This window comes from Narcine bancroftii, chromosome 13, assembly GCF_036971445.1.
Source record: "Narcine bancroftii isolate sNarBan1 chromosome 13, sNarBan1.hap1, whole genome shotgun sequence".
Classification (NCBI taxonomy): domain Eukaryota; kingdom Metazoa; phylum Chordata; class Chondrichthyes; order Torpediniformes; family Narcinidae; genus Narcine; species Narcine bancroftii.
Genome location: NC_091481.1, coordinates 46331759 through 46351696, shown reverse-complemented (window position 1 = coordinate 46351696; position 19938 = coordinate 46331759). Strand labels below are relative to the sequence as shown.

Here is a 19938-nt window from a genome sequence, read left to right as displayed (position 1 = left end):
GCTCGTTTGTGGCTGACAAGTCCGATGTGGGACAGGCAGACACGATTGCAGCGGTTGCAGGGGAAAATTGGTTGGTTGGGGTTGGGTGTTGGGTTTTTCCACCTTTGCCTTTTGTCAGTGAGGTGGGCTCTGCGGTCTTCTTCAAAGGAGGTTGCTGCCCGCCAAACTGTGAGGCGCCAAGATGCACGGTTTGAGGTGTTATCAGCCCACTGGCGGTGGTCAATGTGGCAGGCACCAAGAGATTTCTATAGGCAGTCCTTGTACCTTTTCTTTGGTGCACCTCTGTCACGGTGGCCAGTGGAGAGCTCGCCATATAACACGATCTTGGGAAGGCGATGGTCCTCCATTCTGGAGACGTGACCCATCCAGCGCAGCTGGATCTTCAGCAGCTGTCGATGCTGTCGACCTCTGCCATCTCGAGTACTTCGACGTTAGGGATGTAAGCGCTCCAATGGATGTTGAGGATGGAGCGGAGACAACGCTGGTGGAAGCGTTCTAGGAGCCGTAGGTGGTGCCGGTAGAGGACCCATGATTCGGAGCCGAACAGGAGTGTGGGTATGACAACGGCTCTGTATACGCTTATCTTTGTGAGGTTTTTCAGTTGGTTGTTTTTCCAGACTCTTTTGTGTAGTCTTCCAAAGGCGCTATTTGCCTTGGCGAGTCTGTTGTCTATCTCATTGTCGATCCTTGCATCTGATGAAATGGTGCAGCCGAGATAGGTAAACTGGTTGACCGTTTTGAGTTTTGTGTGCCCGATGGAGATGTGGGGGGGCTGGTAGTCATGGTGGGGAGCTGGCTGATGGAGGACCTCAGTTTTCTTCAGGCTGACTTCCAGGCCAAACATTTTGGCAGTTTCCGCAAAGCAGGACGTCAAGCGCTGAAGAGCTGGCTCTGAATGGGCAACTAAAGCGGCATCGTCTGCAAAGAGTAGTTCACGGACAAGTTTCTCTTGTGTCTTGGTGTGAGCTTGCAGGCGCCTCAGATTGAAGAGACTGCCATCCGTGCGGTACCGGATGTAAACAGCGTCTTCATTGTTGGGGTCTTTCATGGCTTGGTTCAGCATCATGCTGAAGAAGATTGAAAAGAGGGTTGGTGCGAGAACACAGCCTTGCTTCACGCCATTGTTAATGGAGAAGGGTTCAGAGAGCTCATTGCTGTATCTGACCCGACCTTGTTGGTTTTCGTGCAGTTGGATAATCATGTTGAGGAACTTTGGGGGACATCCGATGCGCTCTAGTATTTGCCAAAGCCCTTTCCTGCTCACGGTGTCGAAGGCTTTGGTGAACTCAACAAAGGTGATGTAGAGTCCTTTGTTTTGTTCTCTGCACTTTTCTTGGAGCTGTCTGAGGGCAAAGACCATGTCAGTGGTTCCTCTGTTTGCGCGAAAGCCGCACTGTGATTCTGGGAGAATATTCTCGGCGACACTAGGTATTATTCTATTTAGTAGAATCCTAGCGAAGATTTTGCCTGCAATGGAGAGCAACGTGATTCCCCTGTAGTTTGAGCAGTCTGATTTCTCGCCTTTGTTTTTGTACAGGGTGATGATGGTGGCATCACGAAAATCCTGAGGCAGTTTACCTTGGTCCCAACAAAGCTTGAAAAACTCGTGCAGTTTGGCATGCAGAGTTTTGCCACCAGTCTTCCAGACTTCTGGGGGGATTCCATCCATACCTGCTGGTTTGCCACTTTTTAGTTGTTCGATTGCCTTATATGTCTCATCCAGGGTGGGAACCTCATCCAGCTCTAGCCTTAGGGGCTGTTGACGGAGCTGGAGCAGGGCGGAATCTTGGACTGAGCAGTTGGCACTGAAAAGAGTTTGGAAGTGTTCTGACCATCGGTTGAGGATGGAGATCTTGTAACTGAGGATGACTTTGCCGTCTGAGCTGCGCAGCAGGCTTTGGACTTGGGGTGAGGGGCCGTACACAGCCTTTATAGCCTCGTAGAAACCCCTGAAGTCGCCAATGTCCGCGCTGAGCTGGGTTCGTTTGGCGAGGCTAGTCCACCACTCATTTTGGATCTCCCGGAGTTTGCGCTGAAGATGGCTGCATGCGCGACGGAAGGCTTGTTTCTTCTCTGGACAGGACGGCTTTGTAAGGTGAGCCTGGTGGGCAGATCGCTTCTTTGCCAGCAGCTCGTGGATTTCCTGGCTGTTTTCGTCAAACCAGTCCTTGTTTTTCCTGGAGGAGAAGCCCAGTACCTCTTCAGTGGATTGCAGTATGGTAGTCTTCAACTGATCCCAGAGGGTTTCAGGGGACGGCTCCGTGAGGCGGGTTGCATCGTCGAGCTTTGCTTTGAGGTTTGCCTGGAAGTTTCCTCTCGCTTCGTCTGACTGCAGGTTTCCAACATTGAACCTCTTTCTGGGGGCTTTATTGTTCCTGGGCTTTGGCTTGAAGTGAAGGTGGAGCTTGCAGCGAACCAGCCGGTGGTCAGTGTGGCATTCCACGCTAGGCATGACCCTGGTGTGGAGCACATCTCGTTTGTCACTTTATCGCACCAGGATGTAGTCCAGGAGGTGCCAGTGTTTGGATCGGGGATGCATCCAGGTGGTCTTAAGGCTGTCCCTCTGCTGAAAAAGGGTGTTTGAGAGAGCCGTGGTTTTCAAGGAATATTGGAAACTTGGTTCGAAGAAAAAGGGAGGCGTACATTAGATATAAGAAGCATGGAGTTAAGGAGATGTTTGAAAGATACATTGAATGTAAGAGGAATCTTAAGAGAGGAATTAGGAAAGCTAAAAGAAGGTACGAGAAAACTATGGCAAGCAGGGTGAAAACAAATCCAAAAGAGTTCTACAAATATGTTAATGGTAAGAGGAAAGCTAGAGACAAAATTGGTCCCTTAGAAAATCAGAGTGGAAAACTGTGTGTGGAACCTAGAGAAATGGGGGAGATATTGAACAGTTTCTTTTCTTCGGTATTCACTAAGGAGAAGGATATTGGGAGATGTGGGATAAAAAAAGCAAATTGGGTAAATATGGGGAATATAGAGATTACAAAAGGTGTAGTTTTAAGGCTTTTGAAGAATATAAAGGTGGATAAGTCTCCAGGACCAGACGGGATCTTCCCCAGGACATTGAGAGAAGTGAAGGAGGAAATAGCAGAGGCTCTGGCGGTAATTTTTCGAATGTCATTAGATATGGGGATAGTGCCGGAGGATTGGCGCATTGCGCATGTGGTTCCGTTATTTAAAAAGGGTTCAAGGAGGAAGCCTGGCAACTATCGGCCTGTAAGTTTGACGTCTGTGGTAGGTAAATTAATGGAGAAAATTCTTAGAGATAGTACTTATAAACATCTGGATAGACAGGGTCTGATCAGGAGTACTCAACATGGATTTGTGGGAGGAAGGTCATGTTTGACCAATCTGATTGAATTTTTTGAAGAGGTGACTAGGAATGTGGATGAGGGTAGCGCAGTGGATGTTGTCTATATGGACTTCAGTAAGGCCTTCGATAAGGTACCACATGGAAGGTTAGTTAGGAAGGTGCAGTCTTTAGGTATAAATTTTGAGATAGTCAAATGGCCAAAGCCCAGGAAAGGGAGAGGCCAGAGAGTGGTAGTGGATAATTGTCTGTCAGGTTGGAGGCCGGTGACCAGTGGTGTGCCTCAAGGATCTGTATTGGGCCCATTGTTGTTCGTTATATACATTAATGATCTAGATGATGGGGTGGTGAATTGGATTAGTAAATATGCAGACGATACTAAGATAGGTGGAATAGTGGATAATGAAGAAGGTTTTCTAGGATTGCAGAGGGATTTGGGCTGCTTAGAAAAGTGGGCTGAAAAATGGCAGATGGAATTTAATGCTGATAAGTGTGAGGTGCTTCATTTTGGTAAGAAGAATCAGAATAGGACATATGTGGTAAATGGGAGAGCATTGAGGAATACAGAAGAGCAGAAAGATTTAGGAGTGACGGTACATCGTTCCCTGAAGGTAGAAACTCACGTGAATAGGGTGGTGAAGAAGGCTTTTAGTATGCTGGCCTTTATCAATCATTGCATGGAATATAGGAGTTGGGAGGTGATGTTGAGATTGTATAAGACGTTGGTGCGGCCTAATTTGGAGTTCTGTGTGCAGTTCTGGTCGCCTAATTATAGGAAGGATATAAACAGAGTGGAGAGAGTGCAGAGAAGGTTTACCAGAATGTTGCCTGGGTTTAAGCATCTGGAGTATGGGGAGAGATTGGACAGATTGGGTCTTTATTCTTTGGAGCGTAGAAGGTTGAGAGGGGATTTGATAGAAGTATTTAAGATTATGAAAGGGATAGACAGAGTGGATGTGGATAGACTATTTCCGTTAAGAGGAGGAAAGATTAAAACAAGAGGACATGAGTTAAGAATTAAGGGGCAGAGGTTTAGAGGTAACATGAGGGGGAACTTCTTTACTCAGAGAGTGGTAGCTGTGTGGAATGATCTTCCGGGAGAAATAGTGGCGGCGGAGTCAATTGTATTATTTAAGAAAAGGTTGGACAGGTATATGGATGAGAGGAAGATGGAGGGTTATGGGCATTGTGCAGGGAGGTGGGATTAGAAAGGGGTGTTTGGTTCGGTGCGGACTAGAAGGGCCTAATGGCCTGTTTCCGTGCTGTAATTGTTATTATTATTATTATTATTAATGACAAGTCGCTGTTCTGCGCAGAGCTCCAACAGGAGGCGCCCATTGTCATTGCACTTGCCGACGCCATGCTTGCCCAGGATTCCTGGCCAGGTTTCTGAGTCTTTGCCGACACGAGCGTTGAAGTCGCCCAGGATGACAACCTTGTCGGTTGTAGTGGTACGTTGGATGAGGTTGCGCAGGTCGGTGTAGAACTTGTCCTTTTCTGCTGGTTCCGCCTGGAGGGTTGGAGCATAGAGACTGATGAGGATGATGTGACGCTTGTTTTGAAGTGGGAGTCGCATGGACATGATTCGGTCCGAGAGGCCTGTCGGAAGGTTTTCGAGTTTGGAGGCAATGAAGCTCTTGACCATGAAGCCTACACCAGATAGGCGTCGTTCATCCGAAGGCTTGCCAGACCAGTAGAGTGTGTAGCCCGCGCCGTGTTCTTGGAGGCTGCCTACATCTGCCAGGCGGACTTCACTGAGAGCGGCTATGTCGATGTCAAGTCTGAGGAGTTCATGTGCAATGAGGGCAGACCGACGTTCTGGGCGGTGGCTGTCAGCCTTGTCTAGCATGGTTCTGATGTTCCAGCATGCTAGCTTGAGTTTGTGAGCATCTTTTGAGGGGGAGGACGTGGAGGGGGAGGACGTGGAGGGGGAGGACGTGGAGGGGGAGGACGTGGAGGGGGAGGACGTGGAGGGGGAGGACGTGGAGGGGGAGGACGTGGAGGGGGAGGACGTGGAGGGGGAGGACGTGGAGGGGGAGGACGTGGAGGGGGAGGACGTGGAGGGGGAGGACGTGGAGGGGGAGGACGTGGAGGGGGAGGACGTGGAGGGGGAGGACGTGGAGGGGGAGGACGTGGAGGGGGAGGACGTGGAGGGGGAGGACGTGGAGGGGGAGGACGTGGAGGGGGAGGACGTGGAGGGGGAGGACGTGGAGGGGGAGGACGTGGAGGGGGAGGACGTGGAGGGGGAGGACGTGGAGGGGGAGGACGTGGAGGGGGAGGACGTGGAGGGGGAGGACGTGGAGGGGGAGGACGTGGAGGGGGAGGACGTGGAGGGGGAGGACGTGGAGGGGGAGGACGTGGAGGGGGAGGACGTGGAGGGGGAGGACGTGGAGGGGGAGGACGTGGAGGGGGAGGACGTGGAGGGGGAGGACGTGGAGGGGGAGGACGTGGAGGGGGAGGACGTGGAGGGGGAGGACGTGGAGGGGGAGGACGTGGAGGGGGAGGACGTGGAGGGGGAGGACGTGGAGGGGGAGGACGTGGAGGGGGAGGACGTGGAGGGGGAGGACGTGGAGGGGGAGGACGTGGAGGGGGAGGACGTGGAGGGGGAGGACGTGGAGGGGGAGGACGTGGAGGGGGAGGACGTGGAGGGGGAGGACGTGGAGGGGGAGGACGTGGAGGGGGAGGACGTGGAGGGGGAGGACGTGGAGGGGGAGGACGTGGAGGGGGAGGACGTGGACCTGTCCTCGGGCCTGCGCAAAGGGTAGCGCTAGATAAATTAACAGAGAGGTATAACCAAGGTGGTTTTCCAGTTAACAAACTTCAGAAATTATTATAGAGCTGTGGTGGCACACATCCTCATGGTGAACCGGCCTCACTTGTATCGCCACATGGTGGGGCAGCCATGGGGAAATGGCATCATCAGAGGTTTCTCTCTGACTCCAGGGTCCCTTCCAGCGCCGGGCAGCGATTATGATGTCACAATGTACCAGGTGACTGAGCTCCTGCTGCCCTTATAGGGTTGTGCTGAATTTGAATTCAAACTGTCGTTAACGACCCTCAAGGTGGTGGCTGTGTTTCTCCCACTCCTCACACCCCCACAGTGGTGACCCCGACCTGCCCAGATGTTTCTCTGGACTCAAAACACCATGGATTCAGCAGAGGTTAACGCTGTCTCCATCAAGCTTCCCCCCGTGGTCCGGGCAGGTGGAAGCACAATTTCAACTCCGCAACTTCTCCTCAGACACCACAATGTTCTATCATGTCGTGAGCGCTCTGGACCAAGATACAGCGGCGAGGGTGGACAACATCATCCACCACCCTCCAGCTATGGGCAAGTTGACCGCCCTCAAAGACCTGCTGCTTGGAACTTTTGGGCTAACTCCTCGGCAACTGGCTTCCACACTCCTTCACCTAGATGAGCTTGGGGACCGTAGTCCATCAGCACTGATGGACGAAATGCTGGCCGTGGTGGAAGATCACAAGCCTTGTTTTCTCTTCTGCCAGATATTCCTGGAACAGATGCCGGAGTTCATCCAGCTGCTCCTCACATATGAAGACTTCTCGAACCCAAGAAGAGCAGCAGCCCATCCAGATGTCCTCTGATGCACGAAGAGGAAGAACGAGGCAGCCCTCAACCGGGTGGCACGACCAGGAGCCAGTTGTCCGCAAGCCACTCCCAAGACCAAGCCAGAGGAGGGCCAGTCGACCTGGTGTTTCTACCACCAGTGCTGGGGAGCACAACCCTGGAAGTGCTGCCAGCACTGTGGTTTTCAGGGAAACTACTTAGCCAGCTGCCGTTGATGGCTGCGATAGCTAGCCACATAAATAACCTCCTTCAAGTGACGGACAGATCCACTGGCCGCCGATTCCTGATGGACATGGACTGAGCTCAGCGTCCTTCCCCCCCCCCCCCCCCCACCCACAGCATTAGAGACTCGCACCCAATCTCGAGGTCCAAGCATGCGGGTGGCCAATGGCTCCACCATCAGGACCTACGGCACCCACGAGGCACAGATTCAGATCAGGAAGGAGTTTCCACTGGAGGTTCATCCAAGCCTCAGTGGGCACTGCACTACTGGTTGACATGAAGGTCAAAAGGCTGGTTAGTGCCCAAATGTTCCATTCCACCCGACTGAAGCCTGTAGACCCGAAATCGCCACTATAGCAGCCGCCAGGGACGTTCGATGAGATCCTCCATGAATTCCCCACCATCTTAGAGCCACGGTTCAATGCCGCCCTGCTCCATCATGGGGTCTTCCAAACATCGCCACACCACATCACCCCCTGATGCACGCTAGACCCAGACGGCTGCTGCCTGAGAAGCTCCAGCAGGCAAAGGAGGAGATCTCCATGCTCCAGGAACTGGGAATCATCCGGCGCTCAGACAGCGCCTGGGCATTGCCGCTCCATATGGTCCCGAAATCATCTGGGGACTGGAGAACGATGCAACCACCCCGACAGGTACCTGGTGCCCCACGTACAATACTTTTCCGCCAACCTCCATGGCGCATGGGTCTTCTCCAAAGTGGACCTTGTGCAGGGATACCATCAGATCCCGGTGCATCCATGCAACATCGGTAAGATGGCCATTATCACCCCTTTCAGCCTCTTCGAGTTCCTGCATATACCCTTCGGTCTAAAGAACACAGCCCAAATGTTCCAGTGCCTCATGGACGCGGTTTGAAAAAACCTGGAATTTTATTTATTTACCTGGACGATATTCTCATCGCCAGCTGCAACTGCAATGAACAGAAAGCCCACCTCCGCACACTCTTTGGCCGCTGGTGGACTTCGGCCTCACAGTCAACGCTGCAAAATGCCAGTTTGGCGAGGAATCCCTCCAGTTCCTGGGACACGCCATTTCGGCGGCTGGGGCTGCACCGGTGCCAGAGAAGGTAGCAGCTGTTCAACGATTCCCCAAACCCTCCACTATGCAAGGCCTCCGAGTTCGTGGGGATGGTGAACTTTTACCATCGTTTCATCCCCGGGGCCTTGCACACCATGCACCTATTGTTCGCGCTCATGGCCACCAAAGAAAAGACTTTATCTTGGTCAGAGGAGGCGGACAGGACTTTCATCGCAACAAAGGAGGCTCTAGCCAGCGCCATGCTTCTGGTGCACCCACGGCCGGAAGTGCACACGGCGCTCTCCGTGGATGCCTTAGCTACAGCAGTAGGAGGGGGTTCTGGAACAGTGATTTGATGGACAATGGCGCCCGCTGGCCTTTTTCGGCAAGCAGCTGTGCCCGCCGAAGCTCAAATACAGCGCTTTTAACATAACATATAACATAACAATTACAGCACGGAAACAGGCCATTAGGCCCTTCTAGTCCGCACCGAACCAAACACCCCTTTCTAGTCCCACCTCCCTGCACAATGCCATAACCCTCCATCTTCTTCTCATCCATATACCTGTCCAACCTTTTCTTAAATAATACAATTGACTCCGCCGCCACTATTTCTCCTGGAAGATCATTCCACACAGCTACCACTCTCTGAGTAAAGAAGTTCCCCCTCATCTTACCTCTAAACCTCTGTCCCTTAATTCTTAACTCATGTCCTCTTGTTTTAAACATTCCTCCTCTTAACGGAAATAGTCTATCCACATCCATTCTGTCTATCCCTTTCATAATCTTAAATACTTCTATCAAATCCCCTCTCAACCTTCTGCGCTCCAAAGAATAAAGACCCAATCTGTCCAATCTCTCCCCATACTCCAGATGCTTAAACCCAGGCAACATTCTGGCAAACCTTCTCTGCACTCTCTCCACTCTGTTTATATCCTTCCTATAATTAGGCGACCAGAACTGCACACAGAACTCCAAATTAGGCCGCACCAACGTCTTATACAATCTCAACATCACCTCCCAACTCCTATATTCCATGCAATGATTGATAAAGGCCAGCATACTAAAAGCCTTCTTCACCACCCTATTCACGTGAGTTTCTACCTTCAGGGAACGATGTACCGTTACTCCTAAATCTTTCTACTCTTCTGTATTCCTCAATGCTCTCCCATTTACCACATATGTCCTATTCTGATTCTTCTTACCAAAATGAAGCACCTCACACTTATCAGCATTAAATTCCATCTGCCATTTTTCAGCCCACTTTTCTAAGCAGCCCAAATCCCTCTGCAATCCTTGAAAACCTTCTTCATTATCCACTATTCCACCTATCTTAGTATCGTCTGCATATTTACTAATCCAATTCACCACCCCATCATCTAGATCATTAATGTATATAACGAACAACAATGGGCCCAATACAGATCCTTGAGGCACACCACTGGTCACCGGCCTCCAACCTGACAGACAATTATCCACTACCACTCTCTGGCCTCTCCCTTTCAGCCAATGTTCAATCCATTTGACTATCTCAAAATTTATACCTAAAGACTGCACCTTCCTAACTAACCTTCCATGTGGTACCTTATTGAAGGCCTTACTGAAGTCCATATAGACAACATCCACTGCGCTACCCTCATCCACATTCCTAGTCACCTCTTCAAAAAATTCAATCAGATTGGTCAAACATGACCTTCCTCCCACAAATCCATGTTGAGTGCTCCTGATCAGACCCTGTCTATCCAGATGTTTATAAGTACTATCTCTAAGAATTTTCTCCATTAATTTACCTACCACAGACGTCAAACTTACAGGCCGATAGTTGCCAGGCTTCCTCCTTGAACCCTTTTTAAATAACGGAACCACATGCGTAATGTGCCAATCCTCCGGCACTATCCCCATATCTAATGACATTTGAAAAATTACCGCCAGAGCCTCTGCTATTTCCTCCTTCACTTCTCTCAATGTCCTGGGGAAGATCCCGTCTGGTCCCGGAGACTTATCCACCTTTATATTCTTCAAAAGCCTTAAAACTACACCTTTTGTAATCTCTATATTCCCCATTTTTACCCAATTTGCTTTTTTTATCCCACATCTCCCAATATCCTTCTCCTTAGTGAATACCGAAGAAAAGAAACTGTTCAATATATCCCCCATTTCTCTAGGTTCCACACACAGTTTTCCACTCTGATTTTCTAAGGGACCAATTTTGTCTCTAGCTTTCCTTTTACCATTAACATATTTGTAGAACTCTTTTGGATTAGTTTTCACCCTGCTTGCCATAGTTTTCTCGTACCTTCTTTTAGCTTTCCTAATTCCTCTCTTAAGATTCCTCTTACATTCAATGTATCTTTCAAACATCTCCTTAACTCCATGCTTCTTATATCTAATGTACACCTCCCTTTTTCTTCGAACCAAGTTTCCAATATTCCTTGAAAACCACGGCTCTCTCAAACCTTTTGCCCCTCCTTTTAACCTAACAGGAACATAAAGCTTTTGCACTCTCAAAATCTGATCTTTAAAAGACTTCCATCTCTCTACTACATCCTGCCCATAAAACAAATTGTCCCAATGCACACCCTGCAAGTCCTTTCGCATCTCCTCAAATCTAGCTTTTCCCCAATCAAAAACCTCAATCCTTGGCCCTGATTTATCTCTTTCCATAATGACATTGAAGCTGATGGCATTATGATCACTGGACCCGAAGTGCTCGCCAACACTAACCTCCGTCACTTGACCCATCCCATCTGCCAACAGTAGATCTAACACTGCTCCTTCTCTGGTTGGCACCTCTACATATTGTTGTAAAAAACTATCTTGCACACATTTCACAAACTCTAATCCATCCATTCCTTTCACAGAATGTGTTTCCCAATCTATATGTGGAAAATTAAAATCTCCCATAATTACAACCCTGTGCTTATCACAAATATCTACTATCTCCCTACAGATTTGCTCCTCTAGGTCTCGGTCCCCTCCGGGTGGTCTATAATACACCCCTACAAGTGTAACCTCTCCTTTCCTACTCCTCAGTTCCACCCAAATAGCCTCCGTGGATGTGCCCTCTAATCTATCCTTCCTAGGCACCGCTGTAATATTTTCCCTGACAAGCAATGCAACCCCACCTCCTCTTGCCCCTCCGACTCTATCACACCTAAAACAACGAAACCCAGGGATATTCAGTTGCCAATCACATCCCTCCTGCAACCATGTCTCACTAATCGCTACCACATCATACTTCCAAGTATCAATCCACACCTTCAGCTCATCCACCTTTTTTACAATACTCCTGGCATTAAAATATATGAATTTCAGGGATTTCCCATTTTTCAATCCCTGTTTTCCCTCATCTTTAAGAACAACATTATTTACTTTTCCTGCCAATTGCCCTTCATCTTCTTCCAGAGCATTTCCCTTCTCTATCACCTGCCCATCCATATTCAAATTGACTGGGAGCTCCTGGTGCTGTATTTGGCCATCTGCCATTTCTGCTACTTCTTTGAAGGCAGGCCGTTCACAGCTTTCACTGATCACAAACCCCTCACTCAAGCACTGGCAATGGAGCCGTGGTCGTGGATCAGACTGATCCACGGTCTGCCAGACAGCAGCGCCACCTCTCATTTGTGTCTGAGTTCACGACCGACATCTGACACAGGACCGGCAACGACAATATAGCTGCGGATGTGCTCTCCCGTCCAGCCATCAAGACTGTTGAGCCCAGCCTGTATTACGAACAACTGGCTCGGGCACAGAGGAACGATGTGGAGACGCAGGCCTTGCGGACCGCAATCTCGGGACTCAAACTCAAGGTTGTCCAGGTGCCCAGCAGCCTGGACTTGATGCTCTGCGATGTCTCAACAGGCACGCTGCGCCCGGTGGTCCCGCCGCACTGGAGGGCGAAGATCTTCAGTCTGATCCACGACCTCGCTCACCCAATGGTAAAGCCAACTGCGCGAATGGTTGCGGAGCGGTTTGTGTGGCACGGGCTGAAGAAGGAGGTGGCGGAACTGGCCAGCAACTGTACCAGGTGCCAGACCTCCAAGGTCCAGCGACACACAGGAACCCGATCCCAAAACTTCGACCTGGCGTTTCGCAGATTCCAACACATCCATGTTGATGTCATCAGGCCTCTGCTGGTGTCCAGGGAGCCTCGTTACCTCTTCACGGTGGTGGATCGGGCTGGAGGCCATCCTGATTAAGGAGGCCTCCGCCGCAGAGCCACGCGCCAGGACTCTGGTCAGCCAATGGATTATCCATTTCAGAGTCCCGGCATACATCACTCGCAACAGAGGGGTGCAGTTCACTTCTGCCTTATGGACTCCGTTGGCGAAGTTTCTAGGGGTCAAGCTCCACGACACCACAGCATACCACCCACAGTCGAACAGGTTGGTGGAGAGGTTCCACAGGAACCTGAAGGCATTGTTTATAGCCAGGCTCTCTGGACCAGACTGGTCAGATGAACTACCCAAGGTCCTCCTCGGGATTAGGACGGCCCCCAAGGAGGACGTGCAGGTTTCAGCGGTGGAGATGGTCTATGGCGCACTGCTTTCCCAGCCAGGTGAGTTTTTCGACCCAGACCCTGACACCACGGCCACCGACAAAAACCTGCTGGTGGACCTACACAGGCGACTGGCCTCCCTAGGTCCCCCACCCTCGGCATGCCACGGCACCCGGCCGTTTCATCTCCCCAAAGAGCTCAACTCGGCCCAGTTCGTTTTCGTGCAGAGGGAACCACAAGGTGTACTGCTACAGCGATCGTTCGAGGGGCCATACAAAGTCTTACACCGGTCCAGCAGAACCTTCACCCTGGACGTTGGGATGAGAGAGGAACTTTTACGGTGGACCGCCTGAAGGTGGCCCATCTGGACTTATCACAGCCGGTGCAGACGGCCATGCCTAAGTGCCGGGGCCAGCCGCCAAAGTGACAGGACGCATAGCCGGTTCTGGGGGAGGCTGTGTTTCTTCCATTGTGGCGTCTGAGGAAATGTTGCGGAGTTAAAATTGTGCTTCCGTCTTCCCGAACCACATTCTCGGTCAGTGGCTCCAAAAGGGGGGAGGCTTGATGGAGACAGCATTAACCTCTGCTGATCCATGGTGTTTTGAGTTCAGATAAACATCTGGGCTCGTCGGGGTCACCTGGTATAACCAAGGTGGTTTGCAGTTACCAAACTTCAGAAATTATTATAGAGCCGCACAATTAAGGTATTTATCAGATTTTTACCAGATTGGACTAAGATAGAATTAGATCAAATTGGAGAGAAGGTACTGGAACAAATACTTTGTAAATGGGATGAAAAGCTGGTGCAATATAACAGCTCACCAGTATTGCATCATGTACTTAATATATGGAAGAAGATACACATAGAAAAGAAAAAAAATAAATTACCAAATACCAAAAAATGCTATTGACGCAAAATCTACTAATCCCTTTTTCAATAGATGACCTTTCATTTCGAGAATGGGAGAGAAAAGGAATCAAGAGAATAGAAAATTGTTTTTTGGGAAATAATTTATTAACATTTGAACAGTTGAAGGACAAATATGGAATAACTCACAGTACAATGTTTCCATACCATCAACTGAAATCTTATTAAATTGGGAAACAGATTGAGATTACCAGAAGGAAGCAGCTTTTAATATATGATTACAGATACAATGATGATTAAAAGATTTATAACAAATATTACATTAAGCTGCAAGGTAAGGAAAATTATGAAATAAGGTATAAACCCAAACAAAAGTGGGAAAAGGACTTAAATATAAAGATAAAAAATGAAACATGGGAAAAGTTGTGTTCTGGAACTATGAAGAATACAATAAATACAAGGTTACGTATGATACAGTATAATTGGTTACAGAGGTTATATATCACTCATGTTTTCGCTATAAAAATGAAATGGGAACAACAATGCATGCAATTTGGGCATGTACAAAAGTGAATACATTTTGGAAGAACTAAATCAGATATTAAATAAAATCACAAAAAGCAACATACCAAAAATCCAGAAAATTTTCTTTTAAGTAACATAAGAAGTAAAGAATTAGGTCTCAAATTGGATAAAGCACAAAAAAAAAATTCATTATGATAGCCTTAGCAGTAGCAAAAAAGTGTATAATGTTAACTTGGAAAATGGAAGAGAGCCTGATAATACAGCAATAATACATGGAAATAAATAAATGTATTCCATTGGGAAAAATGACATATAATTTAAAAAATAAAGTTACATTGTTTGAACAAATTTGGGAACCATATATGGAACATAACAGAAAGAACTTGCCTCGGACCTCCATCTCCTAAAATGATAAGAAGATAAAAACGATTAGATTTAGTGTGTAAAAGTAGATGACACATTTTTCTTGTTTGTATTTTCTTTGTATGAAGACGTTGTTTTATTGTATTGTATATGTTTAATATTTATTGGTTTTGGAGGGGAGAGAAAAGGGGAAAAATGCCACTGTGTATATTTAATGAGAAACGTCTGTACATATTTTGGTTGATATGGTTCATAGTGTGATAAATTAAAAAAGAAAGAGGGCTGGTGGAGTGGAGCAACTAATGGGGCTTCTGCTTCTCTGCTCCAGTAATTCAGATTCAAACCTGGCCTCTGGTGCTATCTGTATGGAATTTGTATGTTTCACATACATGAGTTTCTTCTAGGTGCTCTCACATCCCAAGGCTGTGCAGTTTGAGTAAACCAGCCACTAAATTGGTGAGGGTTTGACTCCTCCCAGAGTTGATGAAAATCTGGGGCAAGTGAAGTGGGATGGGTGCTTGGTGGCTGGTGCAGATGGGCTGAAGGGCCCATTTCCCTCCTGGCCTGTGACATTACAGTCACCAGACCACTCCATCAAGGACATCTACATGAGCTGGTGTCTTTAAAAAAAGCAACTTCTATCCTTAAAGACCCCCACCAACCAGGCCATGCCTTCTTCACTCTGGTACCATTGGGGGAAAAAGGTACAGGAGCCTAAAGACGAGCACTTAACGGCACAAGGACAAGGACAGCTTCTTCTCCACTGCCATCAAATTCCTGAACACTGCCTTACTTTTCGTACACTTTTTAAAAAATATATAATGTTGTAAGATGGTTATAATATGAATGTTTGCACTATGATGCTGGCACTAAACACCAAATATCATGACTTGTTCTTGTCCCTGATTATCCTTTCCTGTCCATATCCGAGGATGATGTGCGGACTGCGTTCAGGAGAGTGAATCTGAAGAAAGCATCTGATCCAGATGGATTACCCACTGAGTATTAAAAATTTGTGCTGACCAACTTGCCACTGGATATGTTTAACATCTCACTACAGCAGGGCATGGTACCCGCCTGTTTCAAACAGGTGTCAATCAATCGTACAGAAGCCCAAGAAGAGTGTAGTAAACTGGTTAAATGACTATCGACCAGTGGCACTCACATCAACAGTGCAGAAGTGTTTTGAAAGGCTGGTGTTGAAGCACATCAGCTCCTGACTGACCGGTGACATAGATCCATTTCAATTTACCTTCTATAGTAACAGATCTACGGCAGATGCCATCTCAATGACTCAACAAACCCCTGGAACACCTGGATAGCAAAGGTGAATACATCAGGATGCTCTTTATTGACTACACTTTGGCATTTAAAACCATCATCCCCTCAAATTGATCAGCAAGCTCCAAGACCTGGGACTCAGCTCCCTGCTATGTAATTGGATCCTGGATTTCCTCCCCTCCAGACCACAATCAGTGAGAATTGCTAAGAATGTCTCCTCCACAATCTCCAACAGTACCAGAGCACTGCAGGATTGCATTTTTAACCCTCTGCTCTATTTGCTATCTAGCTATGACTGCATGGCTCAGTACATCATCTACAAATTGAGGTAAAACACAAAAATCTGCAGACACCATGGTTAAAGTACAAATACAATGCTGGAGATACACAGCAGGTCAAACAGTGTACTTTCTACAGCAAAGGTAAAAATACATTTTGGGCTTGAGCCCTTCATCAAGGATTGAAAATTTAGAGGCAGGAGTCTGAACAAAATGGTGGAGGGAAGTGGCAGAGGGAGGAGCACAGTCCCACAGGCAGGATGTAATAGCTGGATAAGGGAGGAAGGGCACAGCATCATGGGGGGAGGAGGGATTGGTCTGAATGGAGAGAGAAGGGGGTGGAGAGCTGGAGGAAAGAAGACAAGGAGAAACGGAAGGGAGGGAGAATGGAAAGTCGGCTAGCAGAAAGTCGATGTTAATGCCATCCGGTTGGAGAGTGCCCCTCCAATTTACAATGCACGAGGCCATGGACAGAACTGTCTACATGTGAGTGTGACACAAATTGAAATGGTTAGCCACTAGGAGATCTGTCTCATTGTGTGGACAGCAAAGATGCTCAGTGAAGTGATCTTTCAGTCTGCGTCCAGTCTCTGATGTAGAGAAGGCCATACCAGGAGCCCCAGACGTAGTAGATGACTCCTGCAAATTCACAAATGTTGCTTCATTTGAAGGGCTCTTTGGGGCCCTGAATGGTGTTGATGTAATTCCAGGGGCTGCAGAGGAAGGTGCCAAGGGGGCGATTGGTGTGAAATGGTGAGTTAATAAGGGTGTCACGGAAGGAGCCTCCTTATAGAAGGCAGAGAGGGGAAGATGTGTCTGGAGGTGGGATCACATGGTAGGGGACGAAAATTGTGTCGGGTGTGGAGGCAAGGACAAGGCGAAAATTTTTCTTGGCTTCCTAAGCAATCAATGCTGCAAGCCTACACAGGCAAAAACACGCAAGAATTTCTGGATAGTTTGTCCTCTGAGACTGGGAATTGATGGTAGGATGAGAAAATCGTGGTTTACAAAAGAAGTGAGATAGCTAGTGAAGAGCAAGAAGGAAACATACATAAAGTTTGAAAGCTAAATGCAAGAACTCATGAGAATTATATGGTAACCAGGATACAAAGTTGGATGGAGAAGTAGCAGATGGAGTTCAATCCAGTTAAGTGTGAAGTAATGCAGTTTGGAAGGTTGAACTTGATGCTGGAGAACATGGTTAATGGCAGAAATCTTAAATAGAGTGGAAAAAACAGATCTGTGTCATTGATGTGGACTTGATGTTTAACTTGATGCTGGAGAACATGGTTAATGGCAGAAATAGAGTGGAAAAAACACAGGGACCTTGATGTCCAAATCCATAGATCTCTCAAGGTTGCTGTTCAGGGTGATTGGGTAATTAAGAGGGCTTATGGTATACTGGTCTTCATGAGTCAGGGGTAAAATTTGCACCAAAATGCTGTAGGAACTCAGTCGGCATCCATGGGAGTCAAAAATATATTGCTGACAATTTTAGCCTGAGCCCTGGAAATTAGAAGATAGCCTGAGAATACAGCAATGGTAAATAGAAATGAATAAATGTATTCCATTGGAAAAAAATAACATATAATTTAAGAAACAACATCACAGTATTCGAACAAATTTGGGAACTGTACATGGAACACAACAGAGAAGTCCTACCGCGGACCTCCACCACCTAAAATGACAGAAGGAGAAGAAGACGAAATGAACTGACCCAGTGTGTAAAAGTAGAAGACACAAATTTCTTGTTTATTTTTATTGTGTGATGACATTGTTTAATGGGTTTAATGTATTGTATATGTTGAATGTTGAGTGGGTGGGGAGGGGGGAAAGGGGGAGAAAATGACACTGTATATTCAAGAGGGGAATGTTTGTGTGTATTTTGGTCAGTATGGTTCATCGTGTGAAAAATAGAAATATTTTTAAAAAACAAGAAAATTAAAGCATCAGAAATAGGGACAGAAAAAAAGAAATAAGCAAAACAAAACCCCAGGAAATCTCAGAATAGAGACAGTTCTGGCTGGGGGAAGGAGGCCAGATTAACAGAAGGAGTTAATTCGATATGTTAAGTGGAAAAGTAAAATTTTGTCTGTGCAAAAGGAGATGGGGGAAAAGGGAGAGAGAACTGGGGGGAGGTGATGAGGAAAGAAGTGGGGATGGGGGATTTAATGAAGCTAGAGGTCGATATTAATGCCATCTGGTTGGAGGATGCACAGTTGGAAGATGAAGTGTTGTCCCTCCAATTTGGGTGTGGTCTCAGTCTTGCAGTGTCTGAGACAATGGACAATGTCAGCAAAAGAATGAGGTGGGGAATTGAAATGGGTGGTCACTGGGAGATCCATACTATCATGGTGGACAGAGCTGAGGTGCTCAACAAAGTGATCTCCCACTCTCTCTAATGTAGAGGAGACTACATTGGGAGCACTGGATGCAGTAGATGACCTCTGCAGATTCAAAAGTGAAATGTTGCTTCACTTGGAAAGACTGTTTGGGGCCCATAATGGTGGTGAGGGAAGAGGTGTGGGCATATGGAGTATCTCCTGCGGTCTCAGGGTTAGGTACCAAGGGAATGATTAGTGGGGAGGGAAGTGTGGACAAGGGAGTCACTGAGAAGGTGGTCCCTGCAGAAGGCAGAAAGAGGAAGAGAGAGGATTATCTGTCTAGTGGTGGGATCATGTACGTAGCGGAAAAGGTAAAGGAGGAAGTGTTGGTGGTGGAAATGGCAGAGGAAGGAATGTTAGGAGATTGAGTTCAACAGCCATGAGGTACTTTTGCAGCTCGATAAAACTGGATAGACCACAGTTGAACTATTGTGTTCCATTCTGTTTGCCTCATTACAGGAAAGATGTAGAATCTTTGCAGAGGGTGCCAAGGAGATTTACCAGGATGTTGCCTTGATGGAGAACGTGTCTTATGAGGCTAGGTTAACAGCTGAGACTTTTTGGGTCGAAGAAGGATGAGAGGTGACTTAATAGAGGTCTACAAGATTTAGAGGCATAGATAGAGGGGGGGGGGAACAACCAGCACTGTCTCCCCAGTCTCAGGGGAGACAGTAGCAAATGCTGGAGGTATCTATAAGGTGAGGGGAGGAAAGGTTATGGGAGACATCAAGAGTAAGTTTTTTTTTCCACAGAGAATAGTGGATGTCTGGAATGGATTGCCAGTGGTAGTGGATGCTGAGTCAATAGGGACAACAAAAACACTGTTAGACAGGCACGTGGATATCAGAAAAATGGAGAGTGATGGGTGTGAGTTCGGGGAAAAATTAGATTGTTGTGGAGTAGTTTTGCATAAGTCAGTGCAATGTTATGGGCTGAAGGGCCTTTATTTTTAATGTTCTATGTTCCTGTAATGTGACCTAAAGTACCCTATTCAGGCTATGCTTCTTTGTATTTGATATATTTCTTGTATGACCTCCCTTAGTTACAGGGAAAGGATAAACAGGTTAGGACTTTATTCCCTGGAGTGTAGAAGAATGAGAGGAGATTTGATGGAGGTATTTAAAATTATGAAGGGATAGACAGAGTAAATGTAGTTAGTTTTTTTTTCCCCACTGAGGGTAGGTGAGATACAAACTAGAGGACATGGGTCAAGGGTGAAAGGGACAAAGTTTAGTGGGAACATGTGGGAGAACATTGTCACACAGAGTGTGGTGGGAGTGTGGAATGAGCTTCTTGCTGAAGTGGTAAATTTGGACAGGTACATGAATGGGAGGGCTATGGGCTGGTGCAGGTTAGTGGGACGAGGCAAAGAATTGTTCACCACAGACTAGAGGGGCTGAGGTGTCCTGTTTATGTGCTTTGATTGTTCTATGATCTCATAGTCTCTGTCTCTGCTAACAAAGTTGATAATCTTGTCATGCTTTGTTCCATTTCAAATTCAACTTTATTGTCATCTGATTGTGTATACATATACAACCTGGAAAACAATGTTTCTCTGGACCACAGTGCTCACACCCTA

The 19938-nt window shown here is 47.4% G+C and overlaps 1 protein-coding gene across 4 annotated transcripts in view; it reads left to right on the top strand.

Annotated features, from left to right (window-relative positions):
• Positions 1-19938, top strand: part of siae (sialic acid acetylesterase) — a 100380-nt gene that overhangs the window by 47763 nt on the left and 32679 nt on the right. The window lies entirely within an intron of this gene.